The sequence below is a fragment of the Falco cherrug genome, chromosome 13 (assembly GCF_023634085.1).
Source record: "Falco cherrug isolate bFalChe1 chromosome 13, bFalChe1.pri, whole genome shotgun sequence".
In the NCBI taxonomy this organism is placed as follows: Eukaryota; Metazoa; Chordata; class Aves; order Falconiformes; family Falconidae; genus Falco; species Falco cherrug.
The window spans coordinates 31583823-31607965 of record NC_073709.1 but is presented as its reverse complement, the minus strand read 5'-3'; the positions used below and the strand labels follow the sequence as shown (position 1 = coordinate 31607965).

Genomic DNA, 24143 nt, shown 5'->3' with positions numbered 1-24143 from the left:
GTCATATTTAATCTGTGCTAGCCCAAAAGAACCAGAAGCAAACCTGGTCCAAGCGTCTAGTTTAGCATGATAAATGGGTGCAGGGGAATTGCTGCAACTCTCTTTTCAGAAATATATGCCCAGCTCTGGATGGTTTCTCTAAATTCTCTATACTGTGCCATTCCTTTCATGATGTGAAGGTAAATAAAAAGGCTTCTGCTGTTCCCAGCAAGAAATAAAACTTCAGCATAAAGTCTGAGAAGCCACAATGGCCTGCTCTTGAAAACTGCTTGGGAAATTAAGGGCAAGACCATGAGTACTAGGGTTGATGGCTGAATAAATTGAAAAAGCTGATGAAAACAAACTTGGAATATTAGAAATGTTTGAAAGTATTTACATGAAGTTTCATATAGCTGTTTTATTCTGTTGTTTACTTTACTTTGTTTTGCATGGTTTTGGGGCATCCATAATTTTTGCTTTCCTTTAGAGTTGTAGTTGTGCAAAACATTTTGGAATTTAACCTTGGAAAACAAACTTTTGATTGGCACACTTGAGCCTGCCAGCCGAAGTACGGCAGCGATGGTATCTTTTGCCTGAAGGAGAAGGAATAAGGGCAGCAAATAAACCATCACACACGGATCTGTATCATGCTATACACGTAGTCACAGCTTTTATCGTGATGCATTTAGCCAAAACATGCAATGATGTTTATGTTGTTTCTAGGTGATACAGACTCATACTTAAGAGTAGGTGGTATGGCAGAGACCGTGTTCAGGAGACGTTCATCTGGCAGGAGCTTCCTTGGTGGCAGAGACTCCCTAAGGTCCGTGTGTCTGCTACCTGCTCCATCTCAGCTGCCACCTTGGAGCAGCCCTCTAAAGAAGCAGGCGGAGGGCACGGTGTTTGGGGATGCTATTCTGAAGTCCACTGAAGGACAGATTGAAGCAGGATGTGTAGGGGCAGGTGGTGGTCCGGGAAAGATTCAAAGGTTGCCTGCAAAGACCCAGTTCGGGAAAGCACCTTCCAGAGACGCAGGGGGCACCTTCGGAAACAGCCAAGGCAAGGAACCGAAAGAATGAAAATTTGTTCTTTTCCCTTGGGATAACTCCCGAGGGTAATTCTAACTGTGATGATTTATGTGTTTCCTTGAAGGTGAGTGGGGCACTGCTCTCTTTTTGCAGCTAGACCTCTCTTAGGGTTGTGTCTCAGTACATTGGCCATCCCTATGACTAGGGTTTTGCCAAGAATTTTTTTCAAAAAATTGCCATGAATATTACTCATTGGAATGGACCCCGCTGTGTGAAGTGCTGCATAAATCAAGGCAGACGGGCTCTGTCCCGAAGGACTTTGGAGTCTGAATAGATGGGAGCCCAAGCCACGGCAGAATTACTTAGGTTTATTACTTCACTCATAAAAATGTGTTCAAATGCATTAACGTCCTGTGAGCTCAAGAACTATATTTTTATGGTAACAAATTTGGAAGTTAAGGGATATTTTTTTTTCAGTAAGTTAAGGGATAAATATTATATCTATGATTATAATCATAGGTATTAAATATTACACCTATAATTATATATACATGTTTGGAAATCATTTTCAAACGACCTGTTCCTGCCTGGGAAACACAGTGAAGTCATAGGAAATGGTACATACCTCCTCTGCTCTTTCTGTACTTAGCTTCTGAGTCCAGTCACAGGCAGACACGCCGTCTGTTGTAATAACAGCTTAAAAATTTCCGAGCCTTTTTGGTAGTGCTGGTCACAGTGGTGCCAGTGCCAGGACCTGTTGACTCCGGAGGGAGCTGGGTTAGCTCCTAGAGCTGGGTTCCCTAAAGGGATTTGGGTATCTGATGGCTTCTCTGTGCAATTAGGTCTAATGTTTCTTTACTCCCAAGATCCTTGAGAGACTCCGTTCTGCTGCTCCTTGGCCTCAGAGGCATATAAAGTGCATGCCCAGTTGTCTGCCAGTGCCCCTCTTTCTCGCAGCACACATGTCCACAGAAGCTGACACAGCTCGACCACGGGGACACCCTCGGCTTGTACCAGCCCCCTAAAAATCCCCAGACCCCTCTGGCTCAGTAAGGCCCGTGTGTGACGGTTCAGAGCAGTTACTGAGCTGGGTCTCACTGGGGAGCATCTGCCAAGAGCTGGCTTTACAGTTCCCTCGTATTCAGGAGCCGAAGTCATTTTTCAAGGATGCATGGCAGCCAGGCTGCAAACCTCTGCTCGTCTGCCTGCTTGCACTGCCTGGGCACCCGTCACCCACCTGCATGAGCACCGAGCCAGGAGGACACAGGAGGTTTGAGAGCAGCCCTTCCTAGTCCTTCCTGCTCTTTCTTTATCTTTTCTTTAGGACAACTCCTTAAACTTGACAGGCTTGGGCACTGAACTCCTTCCTTTTATTGTGCATGGTCCAATCCTGCAACCCCAGGGCAGCCTGCTCCTTCTGTGAATTAAACCCTAAACACGCACCAGCTGCACCAAGCGCGGTTCCTCCTGGTATTTCATTTTTGCAGGTAAAGCAGATACCTGCATACCCAGCCACGGGCTGAAGCACAAGAAATCAGAAGGAAACTGAAGGAATAGAGCAGGACGGTGAAAGCACACTGCACTAGATTGCACTTTCTTTTTAGGTAACTTCGGAGCTGTATTACATTTATTAAAGGGCGGGGGGGCATGTTTCCAGGTTTTATTTTTGGGCAGCCTGGAAAGAATGCAATTAATTTAGGATTTAAGAGTTCATCTTCCCTGATAGAACCCCCTTCGCACCACCCTGCAAACCAGCAGTGGTGGCTCCCAGCTGGCCCAGACCCAGGTGTCCCAGCTGAGCAGCCGGGCAGGGAGCTCAGCCCCCAGCCCCAAAGTGGCCCTCAGCTGCCTGAGCCCGAGAGGGGCGTTCAGGAGCGGCAGAAGGCGGCAAGACCCCTGTGAGCCAGCCCCTGGGGACAGCAAGGATTGCAAAGGTGTGAGCTGCCCGGACCCCCAGCAAGAAGGGACGAGGTGCCACGTTCACCTGGCCTGCGTGCCAACACCTTGGCAGATGAGAATTAAAAATTGTCAGTGAAAATTAATAAGGGACAATAACCAAATTCAAGCGGTGTCTTTGCTCTCCCCTGGAGCTGAGAGCAGAGCAGTTACGAGGAAGTTTCTGGTGAAACCTGTAGCATTTGTGCGACTTGCCACTACATTTACTTCTTGGGGTTTGTCTTCCCTGTGTGTGTCCTGGACAAAGTTTGGAGTCACGCTGAGATGTCGCCTGAGTCTCTTCGGTTACTGCCCATCTGCAGCCACGCGTCTCGCTTTGTGTAAAAAAGTCAGGTTGCTTTTTGTTTACTTGCAATGTGAAGGATGCCCGTCAGGCAATACGGATGTTCAGAGAAGCAATCTCGTTGACCTCAGCCGCAGATGGAAATTTCTGAAGGACGAGGCTGCAGTTTGCCGGCCTCCCTGCAGAAGCAGCAATGCACAGTAACTCCCACTACCGCTAGCAAGGCGTACACAGGTTCTTTAGGTGGTGGCTGGGGCCGTGCAGGAGTAGGCACAACTGAAAATGGGAAAAAGAAGGTCTGTTATAAGGGATATTTGTGCTCTTTGACACATAACGTGCTAATTGATAACCCAGTTGCCAGATCTAATTGCAGCAAAGAGTGTTGGTGGAAGACAGGAGAAATGCAAGTCACACTAAAGCTGCCGGTGATTGCCCCGTGCCGTGCTCAGGTACCCAGGGATGCGCCGCGATGCTGCCCGTGCCCTTAGTCTCTCACCCTCCCCACCTTTCTGCGCTTGAATACCTGGGTATACAATGACCATTGACCTGTATCTCCTTGACTTGCTCCTGAGAGGAGGGCTTCAGCAGCAGTGGAGGTCACACGGCCAGGCATGCGGGCTTGGTATAAACCTGATTGCCTGTGTGGGATGACTTTATAATTATATGGAAATTAGGTGTACCAATGAGACCATTCTCACTTTTTTGTGTTTTCTAACCTTTAACTTGAAAAATATTCAGTGACTAATTATTACAGTGAATGTTCAGAGCTAATGTAAACAAAATCATACTTTGCTGATTGCTGGCAAATCTATGGCTATGGCTTCTGCTCTAATTGGGTTACTAATGTGCCTTTCCAAACCAACACACGTTTTCAATGTTATATTCAAATAATACAATAAATGTTACGTTACATAATAAATTCAATTAGGGCATATTAACACTCGACTCACACAAAATAACTAATGAAGCCTGCGTCGCACATTCTATAACCAGTATGCAATTTCTTTTTTATGAATACGCCCGTATTTGAGATCCTGTTTTGCTTTCACGAATACTCCTGCTAGGAAAACAGAAGCATTACATTGCAGAAAATGCAGGAAGATACAACCAGTTCCACTGAGATTTGATGCATAGGCTATGCATATTAGTGTATGCACAGTGAGTGGTTCATCACGCGTTATAAATACGTTGTGTAGCAATGGCACAGAGGAAGGACTACTTCAGTTTTACATGGCCACAGCCTGAATAGAGCTACCAATAAAGATGCATGCCTTTTGTCTTACTCTTTTTGTTTATTAAATGAGTAACATCCACCCTTTAATTGGAATAGACCTTTAAACCACAAGAGGAAAAAAAAAGGAAAAAAAAATGCAGTTGCCCTAAATACTGCATAGCCAAAAAGAGGTCTAGGATCAAATCCAAGCTTTCAACTCTCAGGAGCCACAATGGTGTTATTTCACTTTGAAGTGGGGCTGCAAACCTGCAGCTTTCCTATCTGCTGTGTTTAGTCTTTTCCTTGGGAAAGGAAAGAGACAGTAAATATGGATACAGCGTATAGCGGAGTACCCAATGGTTTGGAAATTTAGCACGAGACAACCCCAAATCAGGTTTTTCTCAAGGTACAGCAAGTGTACCGTTACCCAGGAACGAAAGGCGTGGGAGAAGGAGAGGCTCACAAGTGTTCTCCAGCAGATCCCGCAGGAAACCACAGACCTGCCTTGCTCTCCGTACACGTGCGTTCTGCCCAGCCACAGGGCACGGAGGCTGGCACAGCCCCAAGGAGCTCCCGTTGCGTTCCAGGCTCCACCACCTCGTCAGGCACATAAAGCATCTCGCGAGGTACAGGGGGGGCAGAGCGAGGGACCACCTGCGCTTCGTTCGGGAGGCAAACGCTGTCACCTGATTAGCTCACCTAATCCTAAGTTTTGTGAATCAGTTTTATCCCCTGCAAGTAAAATTACGTCCGTAAAATTTTCGCTTCTAGTAATATCCATGGGCTGTACAGACTGCAAGAGTTCAGTTCCAATTTTATTGTAAAACCTCAGTATCTGAAAGCACAACATCGGAAAAATGGGTTTGGGGCAGGGTGGGGGGTGTAGACACTACAGAAATAAAAGGTGATGTCATTCTACATATACACACATTTTTAGCTCACTAGAATTTAGCTCACCTTGTGTACTCTCTGCAAAAATATAAGTTCTGAATCTCAAGCCAATTTAAAATACGTGAATTTCAATATATCTGCTCAAAAATACTCCTGTTTGGTTGGTTGGTTTTTTTTTTAAAGGGGCACAGCTTGGTAGATACCTTTAACTGAGCTGGCATTATCATTTTCTATTACAAAAATCAAGAATTTTCCTTCTGCAGTTAATTCCACTGGGTTTGGTGTTTGCTTATTTCTGTACTTCGCTAACTGTGAGTTACAAAAGGAATGACCAGTTCAGTGCTGGTTTCTGGCTGGTATCACTTTCCCATTAGCATTGATTGCAAACAGCTGAAATATCAATACTAGAAAATTATCCAGCAAATGTTCCCAGACACTTTTCTGAATATTTTTCTTTTTAAAATTGTTTTGTAAAATCTAAATTATGAGTATGAATTACATATCATGGTTGGAATTAACGGACTGAATATTTTTTTCTACCAACAGAAATCCTTGACATGAGCTCAGTGAAAGATGCTAAACATCTGGGTTTACGTAAAGAGACCTTCCTATTTTATTTGCCCATTTTACCTGATTTGTTTAAGATTTTTAAATGAAAATCAGAAAGATAGAAACCCCATTCGGAAAATGCCCTACACTGCACATTCACTTCTATAAATAGAACTTCTCAAGGGATTAAAACAGAGACTGCACGATCACTGCAAACACAATTGCACATACAGATCTTCAAAACTTGAATATTTTTACCTGTTTGGCAATTGCAAACTAAAGGCATGCCAATGTAATTCTAATTCAGGCAAAGAAACCTAAATAATAAAGCTCTACTAACCGCTTTTATCAAGAAGACCACTGGCACACGGCTACAGCATCCAGAATTTAGTTGACGGGCTCTTGGTGCACAAAGATGCTATTGTGCAGGTTGGTTTGGTGGCTGGGAGTTTACAGGGGTGGTTGAAGAGTTTGGATGGGTGATACTGGGCAGTTCCCCCTGCTGTGCCTCAGGACACCGTTTGCCATCGCCCCAGCCCACCGTGGTTCCTAAGGACGGTCCCTGCCTTTAAGTGTCATACATGCCTGGCACCGCTCTTCAGTCAGGGCTGGCAACTGTGCTGTTTGGGTTATCAAGATAAAAAAAACAGAGAAAGGCAAAAGAAAAAGAAAAAAAGCTGACTGGTGTTATACTGGGCCACTCTCAAGAAGCACGGTGAGGTGCTGTAGCCTGCGCTAGACTGTTTCTGGCCACCTTTGAACCCCAGTCTGTTCCCAAAATTGGCATGTTCGGGACCCAGGTGCAGTTACCAACTCATTTTACATTCATCCTCTGCACTGGCAAAGCAGTTACACTGTGATCCTGCTTTCATGGAATCACAGGATCATAGAATGGTTTGGGTTGGAAAGGATCTTAAAGATCATCTTGTTCCAACCCCCTGCCACGGGCAGGGACCCCTCCCACCAGCCCAGGTTGCCCCAAAGCCCCGTCCAGCCTGGCCTTGGGCACTGCCAGGGATGGGGCATCCATGTCTCTGGGCAGCCTGGGCTGGTGTCTCACCGCCCTCACGGTAAAGAATTTCTTCCTTGTAGCTAATCCAAATCTCCCCTCTCTCAGCCTAAAGCCATTCCCCCTTGCCCATCACTACATGCCCTTGTCAAAAGCCCCCCCAGCTTTCCTGTCGGCTCCATTAGGCACTGGCAGGTGCTGCAAGGTCTCCCTGGAACCTTCTCTGCTCCAGGCTGAGCAACCCCAACTCTCTCAGCCTGTCTGCACAGGAGAGGGGCTCCAGCCCTCCCATCATCCTCATCATTACTTTACGCATAAAAAAGATAGATTTGTTTAGGCTTTCTGTATGATGACAGCAGATACAAATATTGCAAGATGAATCAATTAACAAGTCTGGTTATATTTGCTAAAAGACCTTTATCAATTAAAAAAAAAAAAAAAAAAAAAAAGGAAAAATTGTCTTGCTATCCAACAAGTACAGGGAAGCAACAAAAGAAGTGGTGTTCTGAAGAGAAAGTGCTAAAATATGCAATTGGGCCCCAAAGCTCAGGCACGCAACACAAAATTACCATAGCCTTCATTTCTAATGCTCAGTGCACCTGCACTTCGAGGGAAAGGCTCTGACAGCACTGGGGTAGTCAAGGCTGGTATTTTCTTCTGAATGAATGAAAGAAAACTGTATTCGAGGACATGCCTTGGTCTGAATAGCACTCAGGGATGGAGTTGCCTCCATCCCCAAGTGTCAGCACGCCCATGGTTCAGAGACCATGAATACTGCTCCACTTCCCAGCAGACAACAGACCTGCCTTGGGGTGTCTGTGGTCTTTGGAGAGGAGCTGAGTGTCGTGGCACCCTGCGGCTGCCTCCTCCGGCCAAGCCTCCCCCAGCGTGGGATCCATCTCAGCACCAGCCCCTGGTCTGCAGCCAGCGAATGTACTGCCAGGAAAGCGGTGCAAGTCATCAGCAATGCGGTCATACCCCTGCCTTCTTGATGGGCTAAACCCATCAGAAAATAGATCATTTTCTATTTTAATGATCCAAAGGGTGTTGCCCATTATTCACAACCTACACACAAGATGTCAGGATTTCCAATTTTCCTGCGCAGATCGTTCAATCTATTTTGACAGCCGACCTTCAAGTGGTCATGGTTTTTAAAAAAAAAAAAAAAAAAAAAAAAGAGAGAGACAAAAAAAAAGCAACCAAACACCACCACCACCCTTCCAATACTGGCATATCAGAAAAGGAAAATAATTCTGAACAAGGCAGTAACAGTCTCACAGGCAAAGGCTGTGAGCAGAGCCACTGCTGCCCGGAGCAGCCGGCTGCTCCCCCGGCTGCGGGAGAAGCCTGGGTTCGGGAGAGCATCGGCTGGATGTGGGGGTGCCGGGTACTGCCCTGCGAACAGCTGCACCACCACAGCCGGCACTTCCCAAACCAGATCCTGCAGCCGTTCCCACCCCGCTAGGGACATTTCTCATCACCGGCGCTGGAACGGGAGGACGGCAGCAAGTCTTACACAAGCTTTTTACTGTCACCAGTGAATATGGGCGTTAGCCAGGGACTGCCGTAACAACCCAGATGAATTTCAGCTCAGTGCTGGTCAGGAAAAATGCTATTCCTCTGGCCAGCACCAGCTGCGGCAGGTCCCCGTGCCTGGCATTGCTCGACGCACTCCCAAAGAGCCGAACAATACAGAAATTACCTAAATAACCTAAAGAGCCAGTAGGTTCTAGGAAGCAAATGCTGCTCTTGCCTGAATCTGGAGTGGCTTAGTTGAATAGCAGGTAGTAAACAGCCTAATTAAATAGATGTAATGACTTTTAAATGCCTGCTAGAAGTCAAAAGGAGCTGCATGTATTTCCCCAGCACAATTTCAGTTGTGTTTACCCAGTCAAGAGCTGAGATGAAGAAGCGTAAGTTCCTGCAAACCGTTGATTAGAAAACACAGATTTTTTTATTCTCTTTCAGATGATGCTTCCTAGCAGAACATTGAACTGGAATAAATGTCAGGACTGAAATCTATCTAAACAAGTGGAATTTTTGACAAATGCTTCAGTTCTGGGTTGACAGGCACTTTGCCTCCAACACACACCACAACTGTGAGCACTTTTAACGCACCCATCCCGCTTGTGGTGTCAGCTCAGGATTTTTCCGCTATACGGTCTTTGAATGAAGAGGACTAAAAGCCATATACAAACCCAATTCAATTTAGATCACATTTCTACTGGTACGTTATATACAGTTTGCAAACAAGGATGGATATTTTGGGCTTGGCACCCCTTCATTCACAGAGGCAGGGCTGTGGACCGAGGAGGCACAGACGGCTGACGCACTGCTGCGTTGCACCCAGGTGCTGGTGGGGTGTGAGCAGAGCTGGTAGTTAATGAGACCGTGGAAGAACCTGCTGATGGTCTTTGGGGAACATTCCTGAGTGTTTTTAATGCTGTGATACACAACCGAGTATGAATTCTGTACATCTGGGAGGAAGTCGAATTCCAGGTGATGTTCGGACTGTTGCAATTCAGCTATTACAAAGGCTTTTGAAATAAACAGGAGACAAAATGTTGCCTGGGATGCGTATGCAAGTATTCTTTTCTGAGCACAGGGAGCAGGAGGCGAGGCAGAAGCACCTCCTGGCTGAGAGATCCTCTCTGAAATGTATGGCTTGGAGACCACAGAGCCGTAAGGGGAGACCCCACACCCCCCCAGATGCTGACTAAACTGTGGATAGTTGAGCAGAGCTGGGGAGGATAGTAATTAGCACGACTTGCTTCTAATAACGGTCATCTATTAAAGTCAGCAGCTGACTGATCCTTTGCTTTACAGTAAAACAGAGAGCAGATGGAAGCTGTTTGCTCTGTAAACAGCTATAAGGAGCTCCCTATATACCCCCTCTCCCCAGCTACCATTCAAATCAATAGGATCCATCTGTCAAGATTACTGAGATAAATCCTGGAAATTTTGGTATTGACTAGAAAGGCGCTTAAAAAGTCAATCCCACTGCAAACAGCGAAATGCCACTGCACCAAACATGGAGGCTTGCTAATCTTGTTAGATACCACGGACCCTAAGTGCAAACGCCGCCGGCTTATGAACCCAGCCACAAGCCATTGTGCCGTCCCCGTGTCCTCAGCTCATTGAAACAAATGCCGGCAGGAGCTGGTGCTGGGTGCATGGCTCTGGGTGGCACTTGCTGCTGCGGTGTCCCCGCCAGCCACACCACCTGCGAGGGCTGGCTGCCGGAATGCCTACGGATTATTTTCCCAGCAGAAGGGTTGGGGCTGAAGAGCTGCAGCCACCAAAAGTTCTGCTGGGCCAGGCGGCGAAGGGGAGAGGGAAGCTCTTGGCTCTTTAGCACTGAGTCCACTGATGCTAGGTGTCCTCAATGGTGCTGATGCTGAAAGTACCAGTTCCCCTGGGATCTAATGGGGGGCTTCCATGCTTCATAGAAGTTACAATTCTCAGAATTTTTCCATTTCTTCAGAATTCCAACCATAGAGTTCTCCATCACAGAGTACAGAGGGAAAACTACTCATCTGATGTTCATATTTACAAAAAATACCTTTTTTTTTTTTTTAAATAACAGTGACACTTTCTACACCACTCCATTTTGATGTGACTGTTCTGGTACCTTCCTGGTTTGCAAATAGATCACTTCCCGGGGAACCACCAGCTATTCAGCTCAAAGGCACCAAGCTGTTCTCTCCAAGAAGGCAGCAAAGCAAATGAGGGGAAGAGAAAACCCACCTGGATGGGCAGCACCAGCAGCTCCCACAGCTGCTCCCGAGATCTCCCAAGTGGCTCATCCTGGCATAGCTGGAAGGCCACTGTGACAGCATCCACCCCTGGTGTGTATCAGGAGGTGGGAGGAGAGCCGGCTGGCCGGGAGCTGATTCCCTCGTTTCTACTGCTGGTGGAAAGCTCATCCATGCTGCCCTCTGGCTCGCTTGGACCCTCGGTGGCACCTCTGGGAGCAGACACAGGGCTGCCATCACCCAGCCAGGGCACCCATCTGCCTCCAGCCCCCTAAAACCCTTCCCAGAGGCAGGAGTGTAACAACCACCTCAATCCAATTCGCTGCAGCAGGAGCCAGCCCTCGCTTAAGGGCTGCATTTATTATCTATTACATAAATAAATATATATATTTATGTAGCAGTTTCCGTTACGCTACACTACAAGGCATTTACATTACAGGGATGATGGGGCCACCTCAAGCTCCCAAGTTCATCACTGGGATCCTACCACAGATGCGTACCAGTGCCAGCTCGGCGCTCGGGCTGTCTGCTGGCACGTCACCGGTGTGCCGCAGCGGCTGCCCTCCCTTCCAGCATCCCCCGCCACAGGCACATGGGCATCTCTGACAACCCTGTCCTGCTCCCAGCAAACCGAGACACGGCAGAAGACGTGGCCTTGATTTCGAGAGCAGTGAGCGTGCTGGATAAAACCCTGCACCAGGGCTGCCGTGCATGTGATGAGGCAGTTGCAGATGATTCGTTAGACCTCGTGCAGTGTGATTTGGGGTTTAATGGCCTATTACTTTTTGCAGTGGTTCCAGTGTCTGAACTGCAAACTTCATTGGATTAGGATGACTGCTGTTGCATTTTCCTGGGTCTGAGTTTCATTCTCCTTCCACCTCCGGTGGGCATCTGATCACACACCGCCACCTCCTTTGCAAGCCTATACCCTATCTGGAAAAAACATTATATTTATATAGGAAGATTACATAAAGGTTAAAAGCTAGCTCACCCCAGTCATGTAACCAGTTATTTTGGTAGAAATGAGGCTATTTAAATGAGAGAGCAAAGAAGGTTACACCTGAAATACCCTTGACTTGTGCTGCAGAAGTCATTAAAGCTCTCACCATGCTCCCTGTTTGTCTCTTTGCTTTTGTCCAGTTTAATTGGTCTCTTACCCCATTTATTTTTCTGCCTGCTCCCCGGCCTCCTGTTTCCTTCCCACTGCTTTGTTCTCCCAAACTAATTCAAAAGCGGTGTGTGAACTTGTGACCTGCTGAAATCAGTGACAAAACCTCCGTGGCTGAGCTGATCACAACACCGGCTCTAAAAATAAATCACACTCTCACGTTTGCACTAAACCTCCCTGTTCCCCTCCACTCCCCAAGCGATTCCTTCAAAGGACGAAATACCATCGCTGGAGGTAATTAAAAACAGTTCATGTCCTGTTGGGATTACAGGTTTAAACCCCTGAGTGCCAGGGAAACAAGGCGTTTACGGCTTTTGTAGGAAATGAACTCCCACAAGAAACATAGAACTTAATTTTGCTGTCAGATGTTCCCACAGACTCCTCTGGAAAGTCAGCCGAAGCTGTACATACATGCCTGAAATCAGTTTTTTAACAAAAGTTAGGTTTATATTTAGATTGCCACCCTCCAGTCATTCAAAACAGTTCATGTGGGAAGTTTTTAATGCTGGGATGAAACCCATTATTTTGGTTTTGGATGGGGTTTTTTTTGACACTGGAGTGTCTGTGATCACACCTATACCACTGCATTGACCTGGAGGCTGCCGGTCCTCCTGCAGTCCATGAGGACCTTGCACAGAGATGAGGTCCTTTTCCAGGATAGCTGCCATCTGCTGCATTCCCAAATGGCCAGTGAACATGTGAAAAAAGATAAAGAAGATGTTAGGTGCCATCATATGAAAAAGATAGCAGGTGCCAGCAAAATTGAGAAGCTTTGGCTACAAGTCTCACCTCCTCAGTCACCAACTGCCTTCCTCCATAGTGTTATTCTGTTTTAATTGTAAACCGAGGAGCAGAACCTGCAGCAACACATCTGCATGCCCCAGGGGGACAGATGTGCTTGCAAGGAAATCCTGTTTCCTAAGCAATCTTTTGCGTGAAACCTTCCGATCGCCTTGAACACCACACATCACGTCAACACCAAGAGAGATGATGGCTTCCCGAGTGATTCAGCCCTGGAGCAATGGCAGATGGTTGGGGATACTTTCCCTTTGGGCATTTTTGCAGAACTGGGAGAGGCAGCTCCCTCCCTCACCCCACCGGCCGCAGGTACTGCGGGTGGATGTGTGCTCTCCAGTTTTGTGTCCGTATGCCCATCACCACCTAAATGTCGATCCATTGGCGAAATACTGCGTGTACATCTCTCTTGGCCAAGAAATGATTCTGACCTTCTTATGCTCCCAGTAAACCAGAATAATAACAAAATACCTGGTGGCGTGGATTTAACCCATCTGTAACTGATGTGCCTGGGTTTGCTTTGGTAAGAGAAACATCTAACTGCATCTCTGCTTTCACTAGGGTTTGATCTCCTATCACGCGTTACACCAGGCGCAGGTACGTGTGCTAGAGGCACTTAGATACTGATAGACCAGCAAAAGGGTGCCAGTCCCTCCAGCACAGTCCCTCCTGCTGTTCCTCAGGTCTTCTGCCGGCTTCCAGAGACAGATCCTCCATCCCTGCCAAGCCACGGACCGGTGGCCCTCCCTGCCCCTTTCTGGGGAAACTCTGTGGGACAAGTGATTCCGAGTCTCTGCTGGTTCAGTAAGAAATATGTAGGAACTTGACAGTAAGTGTCTTGCAAATGAGGGATTTCTGGTGACCTGTGATGTCCAGGAGAGGAAAACTGTTTAGCCTAACATGCTGCAGCAGCTTGATGACATGACAAAATAAGTGATGAAATTAATGGAGGGACCAAACCCAGGAGGACTCCTCCCAGGTGCCACGAAGGGGTCGCTTTGCTCTATCCACGTGCTTTGGGCTCTTCCCAGCTCCCTCCCAGCCTGGTCAGACAGGGTCTGAAGTCTTCCCCTGCGCTCCCGACCAGAGCCGTGTCCCTGCCAGGAGCCACAACAGTCTGTGTCACTACATCAACCAGATCAGCAATGCCAAATCCAACCAATACATCGGAATGACACAGGCAAAGAAACCCTTGTTTCTTAAATCTTTGCAAATCAGGTAAAACCCATCAGCAATTAGAAAGGAACAAGCCAATATTGGACGAGATTGTTCATATTCATCTAAAGATGCTGAATCTTTGCTCTCGGCTCTTTATGGCTGCAAGTAAAATCTTGATTTGTACCAATATTTATTTTTAGCTTTCATCTTCCAAAATGTAGGCATAATTAAGCAACCTCTCATGAGCGTCAGCTGTGCTATTACAGAAGAAATGAAATATTCCTATGTAGATTTAATAGATGATGGTAAATGTTAGCATATCCTTGAGAGCTGTGAGATCGTTTAAGCAGAAATTACCTTATATTAAAAATGGGTTATAGGCAGTTACAGGCTGTATCCACAGCCATTTAGAGAAAAAAATGAACAGGCAAGAGTAATTTTCTGGTGACTGTTTCCATCTGAAGTGCAATCACCTTCTTTAGAAACGCTCCTCAGAGCATTATCAATAACAAGGAGCCCACAGATGAGTTAGATACTTGGGCTTTGCTCTCTTCTCTCGCTGGTACTTCTACTGCCCATGATTCCCCAGCATCCCATGACCAGCCGCAAGCTTATTCTCAAGCCTCTGAACGAGAAGCTTTTGGCATCCTCATTTCATGTACGTTACTCGATGATCTTAAGGGTCTTTTCTGACTTCAATGATTCTATGATTCCACAAGCAGAACTCAGACACCCCAGAGTCAAGGACCTGTCCATCCTAACACGGGAGATCTGCGCAGGAATTGACAGCAGATCCTTGAGCCCCAGACCGATGCTGGAGGCAACACATTTCTCTATGTGTTTTCTCCTGAAGATGATGAGGATGAGAGCCCCAACTCTACAAACCTGAGCACCCCAGCTCTAACAGAAACTGAGAGTATTCCGCATATTCTGAATTTTTCACCAGACCAGCTCCCTTGTGCACACAAAGCTGGCAGGAGCAGACATCGGGCCACGGCACAGAAAACTTGAGAGTATTATTAAAGGCAAATGAAAGATCTGAAAGCAATTGTTGTCAGGTATAAAGCTGACGGGCATGAATCCTCCCATCGCGCAAGTATCAGAATTAGGAAACAGGAGTCAGAAAGCAGCTCAGCTCAGTGGGATTTTAACAAAACATCCATTTACCATAGTCTAAAAAAAGCATAGCTCTAGGTTTTGAAACGGCCAGTGAAAGACAGCTGCATCCCTCAGAAATTTTAAAAGCTATCCTAAGAATTACTTTATTTTTGCTTTGTACCTCAGCATTGAAAAGTCAATGAGCTAACTTTTTTAGAAATTTTTTCTATGGTATCACCTCCCAACCTGAATGCATTTTGATCTGCGCTGCTTTGCGGTAAAAATATTACTTCAAAAGCGCACGTGAAAACAACTGTGAGGGATTGTTCACTCTTTTTCAGCTGGTCTCACCTATGAAAGAGCAGAGGCAACAGAGAAACCTGGGGCCACGCAGACACTGCTGGAAGTCCCCAGAAATATTGTAACCGCTTTCCTGCTAGAGCACATCAGTTTATTTTCCAAAGCAATTGGAAAAGTCACCGGTGCAAAATTCCACCTTATGAGTGCTTTTGCTCCCACAGAGATGCTGAAGTCAGGTGCAGCCAGCAAATGCTGTCAGAGAGGGCTCATACACACTCTGTGCCCCCACCCCCCCACCCCGCAGAAAGCAGGGCTCAGCACAGGCAGGGTAACGGCCAACGCAGCCGTGGGGTGCACACGCTGACGGGGCACTGCGACGCACCAGGGGCAGGTGCCCAAAGCATCCCTGAGCATCGTGCTCAGGCCAGGGCAGCTCCTGATATTTAGAGCCCCTTAAGCCAAATGTGAGGAGACCCAGGTGCCTCCAGGGGGATTTGGGCTGGATTTGGGGGCTCTCCGGGGTCGCTCTCAGCAGCCGCTTCTCCCAGGGCTGCTCCCACACAGCCCCAGCAGAGAGGGACAGGGGAGCTGGGGGGCGTCTCCGCGCATCGGTCGGTGTTTCAGCCACCTCTCCCCTTCCTGCCCCTGCTTTGACCAGAGCTGCAGGCCACCTCAGGACCCAAACCCTGAGCAGGGGAGCAGGTGCCACTGCGATACCCAGGTCTCCCTCGCCAGCTGGCTCCTGCATCACCTGCGCCGCCGCAGGGCCCCGAGCACGGCTCACAGAAGCCCAAGCGCTTTGCAGAGCAGCTGCAGCACTGCTCAGCTCCACCACCAGCCCTGGGGCTGCATCCAGAGCACCAGCAGCATTCAGCCCATTTGCAAGCAGAAAATGGTTTGGCACTGGTGCCCAAAGAAGCGCTCCTGGATGCCCTTCAAGCAAATAAATGCCTTCAGCAGAGGAGACTCGGGAGCCATTTTTTAAGAACATAATTTGATTAAAGGGTTTTAAAGAAATTGTCTTTGCCCGCCAAGAGGCGAGGAGGGCTGGTATGTTGGCAGGACCCTGGTGCTAAGGGTGACACTGCTGCTCACAGCAGCTCTTTGCCCACCAGCCCTTCGGCTCAGCAGCAGGCGCCACCCCCACATCTCCCACTGCTGATGAAAAGCTGGTGCCATGACATGGAGGGTCTCCCTGACCTGCTGGGAGGAAAACAACTTCCACAAAGCAAACCATCCCAAGCCACTGCTGGTACCCACACATGCCCAGGGCTGGGAGGGAAGGTTTCCCAGTGCTGGAGCTGGTTTTGATGTGCCCAAGGCAGCACCAGTAGCACACACCCCCCCATAGTCAGGAGAGGATGCAGCCAGTGCACCATTCAGCACTCTCAGCCCTCTTTGCTGACTAACGACTTTTAGAACTCCAGAAACTGCAGCTGAGCATGATTAGCATCAACCCTACACCACCTAGTATCTCTCTAGTACCCCATTAATGTTTAATACCCTACATCTGCAGCTCTGGGAGTCTGGGGGCTACCAGTCAGCAGCATCCTTCAGAGAGCTTGTCCACGCCTGGTTCAGTGCTTTCTCCTGTGGGCAGGGAATTTGTTGTGCGCATTATTAAAGCGCCTGCAAGGCAGATGCCAAGGATGTGAGCAGAGACTCTGAGTATGCAGTATTTGCCTTTGGAGCAGTGCAGTGTTTAACTCAAACCACAAAGGTTTTCCCTGCTGCAGTGGAATGGCATGGCCCGGGGAGTGCAAAATGACGGCTCCTCACGTGGTTTTTCTTCCCCTGCTGCTCCACAGATTTAGTCATTCAAATCCTAATATGTTATTGATGGGCACTTGTATCTGGAGAGTGCACAGAGACGCGAGCTACTAAAAATACAGGTTAGAATAACTGCTGCTCCTCCCGAGAGGGGGTGAGGGTGATGCCCAGATGGTTTCATTTGAGGTGCTGTTACCCACAGCTGTGACTGGTCCTGCCTCAGGGAGAAGCAAAGAGCCCGTCTCCCTTCAGGACATCAACGAGGATGCCTGTCCAGAGTCATATACTTTTTCACTATGAGCTGGATGAAGACCAGCATCTTCCTAAACAGTTTTTCCGGCATCCAGTTCTGGCTGCTCGGTCCATTTTAAAATGGGAGCCACTGACTTTCGGGGTACACCAAAGCTGCGAGTTGTTACGTCTGCTAGGCTGGTGTCTGGCTGGTCCCTCTGAACCGCTACAAGCAGAGCCAGGTTTACACAGCTGAGCTCCTGCTCTGCCACGAGGACTCATGTCCTCGTTCATCACAGCTTGTCTGCTCCTGTGCACGTTTAACATGGCCTGACAGAGGACGCAGAATGGTGGGAAAAAAAGAGTACTTTCAGAAAGCTATTCCTAGAAACATGAATTTAATATATTTTATAAATATATATTATTTTTTCCAAGTGTTTTCTAACTCCTGGTCAAGTGTGTCAACATAAATGCCTCCTCATGTTTAGTTTATACTAAGCTTACATAAATACCCAACATACTGCCATAGTTATATTACTATTAAGTCTTAATGGGTAATTATTAGTGATTTTAACAGACCACACAAGTCTCCTAAAATACCAAAGGTTTCCTGCTGGCTTTCCTTTCTAATCCCCCACTGAAGGAACAAGAAGGCATCCAAGGAATGGGCTTACCTCTGTATCAACACAGCCTTCAAGGTCGCCTACTCCAACCACTACCTCAAGCCTAAATTTCCCGATTGCTTTTCTAGAAAGGGGAATTTTTCAGCAAGCACAACACAGCCTGATCATACCAAGCTTTTGCCATCCAAGTCCCGGCGGTGTCCTGGCTGCACGCATTCAGGAGTATTGATCTTTGTAGCCACTTTCCTCGTTAGCTGGAATTGAAAGACTTTGCTAGCGCAGACATTTTTTTAAAAAGCAGAAATTGGGTTATTTCCAAGTGCAAACAGCCGTTTTTTTATTATTATTTGTTTGGTCTTTTTAGAACAGCAGGTAAAGGGCATCCAAAAATCACAGCCTGTCCCTCTGCCACCCCCCTGGAGCTCAGCTGCAGCCTGTGCCTCCCTCCCACCCAACACCTACGCTACTGCCACACAGGGGAAGGGACGGGAACGAGAGACAAGTAATGAGATGGAGAAGGCAGGCAATAGCCACAAAGTCAGGGGGAAACAGGGAGATGTGCATACAGTATATAAAGGGGTCTGGTATACAGCAGCTCTCCTGGTGCCTAATTAAAGACTGATGTCTAATCAAGATGCTTTCAAGGGTGGTCTCTGTGCTGACCACCCGCCACTCCTCTGCAACAAGAGCCTGGGCAGGGATGCTGCAGCCCCACACCTCAGACTTCGGAGTTAGGTGCCCACTCAGCCTCAAAGGCTTCAGGGCTTGTGTTGTCAGTGCACGAGGAAGTGAGAATTAAAACATCACACAGGCACGCAGTGAACTCGTCCTGCTCTATTCAAATCGATGCAAGTTTTGTCACTAACTCCCATAACAGCAAATTTGAGCAGGCAGTGGCATACGAAGTGAAAACCCTGTGGTTTTCCATCCGTAGCATCACAGTTTAAGCACATGCTCCTCTTGGATGAGCTCCTCCTCTCCTCCCTGTTCCTCTATCCAATTCCATGGTGCTAAAACCAGGAATTTAGGTTGTCCGTTTGCACACATGCTTGAAACAGTACAAAGCAGCACACTGTGTTTGGGGATATGCTTAACTGCAGGAGCAGCAGAGAAGAGCACCTCTTGCTCCAGCAACCAAAGGCAGCAAGTACCATCTCAAAGGCAGACAAAGCACTTGACTGCTACAGCCATGGGAAGGTTTCCCAAAAACCATCCTGACTGATAGTTATGGACATTTCTTTTAGCTCCCTATCAAATGCATTTATGGTCACCAGTTCCCTATAGACCAGATGTGTTGCTGGTTCCGTTTTCCAAACTAAATGTCCCCATTTGGATAAAGGTCACAGGCAGACCTCATAATGAGAGATCACTGCCTTTTAGAAGAGGTGGGGGATGACGAACCACAGGTAGAGCCAACCCAGCTGACAAACTGAACATCACAACCCTGAAGACCACTGAAAAATTTTTACAACTTGTTTAAAAGATTAGAAGCCACCTCCTGGACTAAGGTGTGTGTCACTCTGCAGGCAAAGGCACAAGCAGCCGACCTCTATTTATACCATCTCAGCGGTGAGCCCCAGCTGTTTGCTGTCAGCCACCCTGAAGTCACACAGGTTAACAGCTGTGCTAGAGCCAGCCTCCCCTTTGCAGAGGACAAAAGCTACTTTTAGCATTATCTATCTCTATTTTTGCAGTGTTCATTGCTCTAGGACCTGATCAGCAGGCGAGCCATTGGGAACAGGGAACAGTTATCCTTGGCTTGGTGGTAGGGGGAGAGAGATGCTCACACGTAAGGAAATATGCCTTTCTGAGAGCATCCAGGGCTGGTATGAAGAGGCATGAGGAGCCTGTGCTGAGCCCAGGGGCTGGAGCTGGACTGGCAGCCATAACTTTATTTTGCCCTGGGCAGCTCAGTCCCAGCACAGCAACCCTGTGCCAGCAGATGAAGCCAAGCTGGAAATTTGTGGAACTACTCAGCAGAAAACATGGCCAGCATTGGCAAATTCCTTGGTGAGAGAGCTCTGCTGCAGTGGAGCCTCCTGGGTGTGGAGGGAAGAGCAGAGCCTGGGGAGCAGAAAACCATGCTCATCATCCCCCACCAGCAATGCAGCCCACCACAGGTGGTAGATGGGTGAAAATCAGCTCCTTCCAGCCTGGGGAAACAAATGCAAAAAGAGGGGGGGTTCTGTGCATCTTGCAGCATGCATAGCTGGTCTGTTCCTCTTGCACGACATGTCTAGATGAAGCATCACAGCCCCAGGACACACAGGGTTATTCATCTCCACGTAACCAAGCACTCAATTATGTGACTGCTGCACCAGCCTCCTCCTCTGACTCTGGGAAGAGCAGGAAGGGACAGGCAATGGATCATCCATACATTTGTCAGAGCCACTGATGTGGTGTTCACTTCTTACAGCTCTGAAGCCGTAGAATTTGTTACATTCCAATAGGAGATCAATATGTAATTTAATTAAGATAGATGGTTTCAGGTTCTCTGTGCCAGCATCACCTCTGTTCAGGAGCTGCTGAGACCCTGCTTTCCATGCACATCTGCTTCCCAGCGCCGCACCAGGAGCTCCCTCTCTCTACCCCGCCTGGTCATACTGCCACATTTACAGGATATTACAATGAGGATTTTTTTAAGAAGGCAAGATGCCCATAGCTGTGCATGCTTCACATGTTCACTTAATTACTGCTTTCCTTCTTTCTTCTTCTCAATTAACCAAGAAGGTCTTGTCTAATGAACTGAGCAAGAACAAAGCGGGACCAAACAGCAGTTCCCATTAAGGCTCCTTCGAGGCACAGGCAGGAGCCAGGCTCCTGCGTGTTCACAGCAGTTCAGCGTTGGGGGGTGATGGTTGTGAAGGCTGAAATTAAGCTATTTCTGCACACAGCCCTGGAGCACCCCACTTGTTTGCACACATGGTCCAGGCTGAAGCCTCCGAGCTGCCCTGATGTGGACATCTCTGCTGTCCCACACCTACAGCCCCCCACCACACCTGAACCTAAAGACTTGCCCAAACCTCCGACAGGTTGAAGACCAGCTCTGTGCCAGCTGACTCCCAGGACAGTACTACACACTGTCTCCAAGCGCTGAATTTAAAAGAATAAAAGCAAGAGAGCCTACTGCTCCCCATGGCAGCAGCCGCACCAGTGACTCGGGGGTTTACTGGGGGGTGGGTTTGCTCCTTCCCTGTGACACACTGGGCGCCCGCAGTCCCTACCGCGGCCGCTACGCCAAATCTTGGTGGCCAAAACCTTCCCTGCAGGGCAGCTGGCTGGGTGCTGTGCCCTCAGCACCCAGGGCAGGCCCAGGAGCTCCGGGGTTCAGAGCAGGAACCTATCACATACCACCGTGTCCTCCGGGAAGGGCCAAAGAGCAAGTTTTTAGGCATTATCTGCAAATGCCAGATTACTGTGCTGGTTACTGTACTCCCCCCAAAAACCTCCCATTCACATAAAACATTCGCAAGCAGCCTGACACCTTACCTGCTTTGCTCTGACAGGGGAAACAGGAAAAGCAAGATCCCAAGAAGTGCATTCCTCAGGATGCACGGGAGGCACGGCAAAGTCTTGGGTGGTTTTATTTTCTCTCATGCACTCACGCGGCTAGAATTCCTTAAAAAAAAAAAAAAAAAAGAGAGAGAGAGAAAAAAGAATCAGTAAAACTGAACTTTATAATACTAATGGGTAAGATGTTCATCAGCCTCCAAAGTTCTCCTCTAAGACAAGTACACTTCTCTCTACATACAAACTACACCTCAGAGATAGATATGAAACCATCGAGAACTCCTAAGAGCACAACAGCATTAGCACGGATCCACGGGTCAAATCAACAGCCAGTCTCATCTCAGGGAAAAAGCCCATTCACTTCACGCAGCCCCTCCGATTCACCCTGGATGAACACATCTCTTACCAGAGAGATTACAGAGAACTAATCCCGTATCTGTCCACAGCAGAAAGATAAACAGCACTGCGCTTCTCTCATAACCAGTGTTGCACCACAATAAATTGTGCCTGAAATCCAGCCCCGGCAGCACCGAAAGAAGGGCTTCTGTGGGATTTTCCTTCTGCAAATTTACTTCTTTCCTGAGGGGGAAAAAAACCCCAACCAAATATTAAAATGCTAGTATAGGTCAGAACATACATCAGATGACTAGGGACCAGACTCAGGACTGCTAGCGCCAGTTGAGCTCTGTGGTAGCTGTGGGGCAGGCAGGTCCAAGCTGGGGTCCCAGGGGCAACGCAGAGCACCGCTCGCCCAGTGCCTTCAGCATCAGCAGCGTTTTGGGGAGCTCATGCTTCCCCCTCAGAAGAGGGAATACCTTCAGCATCAGCAGCGTTTTGGGGAGGTCATGCTTCCCCCTCAGAAGAGGGAATACCTTCAGCAAGCCACCCAGCCATGCAAGTAGTTTATAGTGCTGGCAGTCCACCGCCTGCTTGATAAGTGCTACCCATTTTCTGGGGAAACCTCAAACAGGTGTTTTTTGGTCTCAGATGATTGTTTAAATTAAAAGTAATAACTAGAACAAAACATCAGTGGCTGAAGGACCACCAAAATAGCATCTTCAAGAGCCCTTGGAGAGAAAGGACAACTAGGGACCAGGGCTGCTGCAGCGATAGAGTGCATTTGGACTTGGAGGCAACGTCAGGGAGTCAGCACTACCAGAGCTACCCCGGGCAGCTGCTCCCACTGCTGCAGTCAATCCTGCAGGCTCAGGCTTTCTGCAGCAGCCCAGAGACGCGCGCAGCTGCCTGCCAGCCAAGCCCTGCGAGCGATGCATTCCAGGAGTTTGGGTTCGCGGCGCTCCGGGTACCGCCACAGCAACCAACATGAAACCGAGTGACCACGCTGGCACCTCCTCTGCTTTCCGCACGGAGGGAGGTGGAACTAAGTGCTTTGGTTCCTGGTTGGAGGTAGAGTAACGAGGTACCTACTGCAAAAAAACCCTGGAACCCCTCTCACCCTTGCTGATGTGTGCAACATCTGGGAGGCAGGCAGCCCTTGTGGTAAAGCCTCAGAGCCACCACCGTTAGGCCTCGTGTGGAAACAGTACCTGCAGCAGGTTCATGCACAGCTGGGGGGTGAGGAAGCTGCTTTGATTTTGTTTCTAAACTTAGGGAGCTGCCTGGGTTTCAGTGTGGACGTACAGCCACAGAAAGGAGCATCTCACACAGCTCAGGGGCACCTCCTTGTTCTCCCACACCTGGATTACCAGCCGTTTGCACTTTAATACACACCCTTTTACACAGCACACAGGCACAAAGCAAGCAAGCTTTTTTTTCTTTCAAACATGCAAGTGAATTGTCACACTGCATCCCACTGTCCCCCACCTGAACGATAAATGCCACAGCAGAACGAAGATATGAGGGATGACCTACTGAAAGCAGAAAGCGAGCACGAGCTTGAAAAAAATCTCTTACTGCCCAAGGTGGAGAGAAGCAATCAGCAGGTATAGAAACCAAAACACCTACGCTGCCTTCCCAGGTCACAGCGAAAAAAAGACTTTGTACACCCAGAGCACCTGCACTGGAATTCAGCACCAGAACCATCTTGCTGGTAATTTTGGTGTTGGGCATTGATACATTGATTTTGATTTTTACCTTCTTCATTAGCACATGGAAGCGTCACACTCGCTATCATGTTGGGACCCTGAAAACCAAGGAAGGGATGTTTAAGTCAGCAACAACCTAGAGCAGAAAGACACGAGGAAGAGTTACTAAAAACATCCAGGGAGACGGGAATTGCTTCTAAAGGGCATTTCCAACCAACACTTAAAACCTGCAAGGCTTGCACTACGGCAACACACCTTGCCATTGCTGTTTGCAAAGCTTGGGGCCGCGTTGTGACATTTTTGATGCTTTGGAGAGCGTTGCTGACAGCCCGGGCCCTGGGGAGGAGGTTCAGCGTGCAGCCAGGGCTGCCGTGCTGCTCAGCTGCCTGCATTGGCTGCACCCGCGCCCAGACTGCAGCGGGTCCCCACGCTGCTCCGCCTGGCACCGGGTGGGCGCACAGAGGTGTCACAGTGGTTCAGGAACACAAGGGGAACCAGCAGGCGTGCGGAAAGGACCAACAGTCTCCAATCTGAAGCCTACCGTGGTGGATATTTTCCTCAAGTTTTATACCGCTTCTGTGCACAAATAGAAAGATGCAGGATAGAAGACAAGTTGTTATTTCAAAATCTCAGTATGAAAAAAAAAAAAAAATAAAAATCCACGTCCCACAGGGTGTAAAGCAGCAACTTCAGGCAGGCTGGCACACTCTTTAGGAGTGCTGCCAGGGTTCCTGCCCCCCCTGCTGCACAGCCCAGCAGTGGGCTGGAGACAGGACCAAGCC

At 48.3% G+C, this 24143-nt stretch overlaps 1 long non-coding RNA gene across 2 annotated transcripts; it reads right to left on the bottom strand.

Moving 5' to 3' along the window:
- Positions 1-1469: 1469 nt before the first annotated feature.
- LOC129737302 (uncharacterized) lies at positions 1470-21416 on the bottom strand. 2 transcript variants are annotated; one of them, XR_008735003.1, is made up of 2 exons: positions 21296-21416; positions 1470-3522 (listed from the first exon to the last, which is right to left on the bottom strand). It is a non-coding gene; the product is annotated as an uncharacterized LOC129737302 (long non-coding RNA). The 2 variants fall into 2 exon arrangements; XR_008735002.1 differs by lacking the exon at positions 21296-21416 and adding an exon at positions 3793-5796.
- Positions 21417-24143: the final 2727 nt, after the last annotated feature.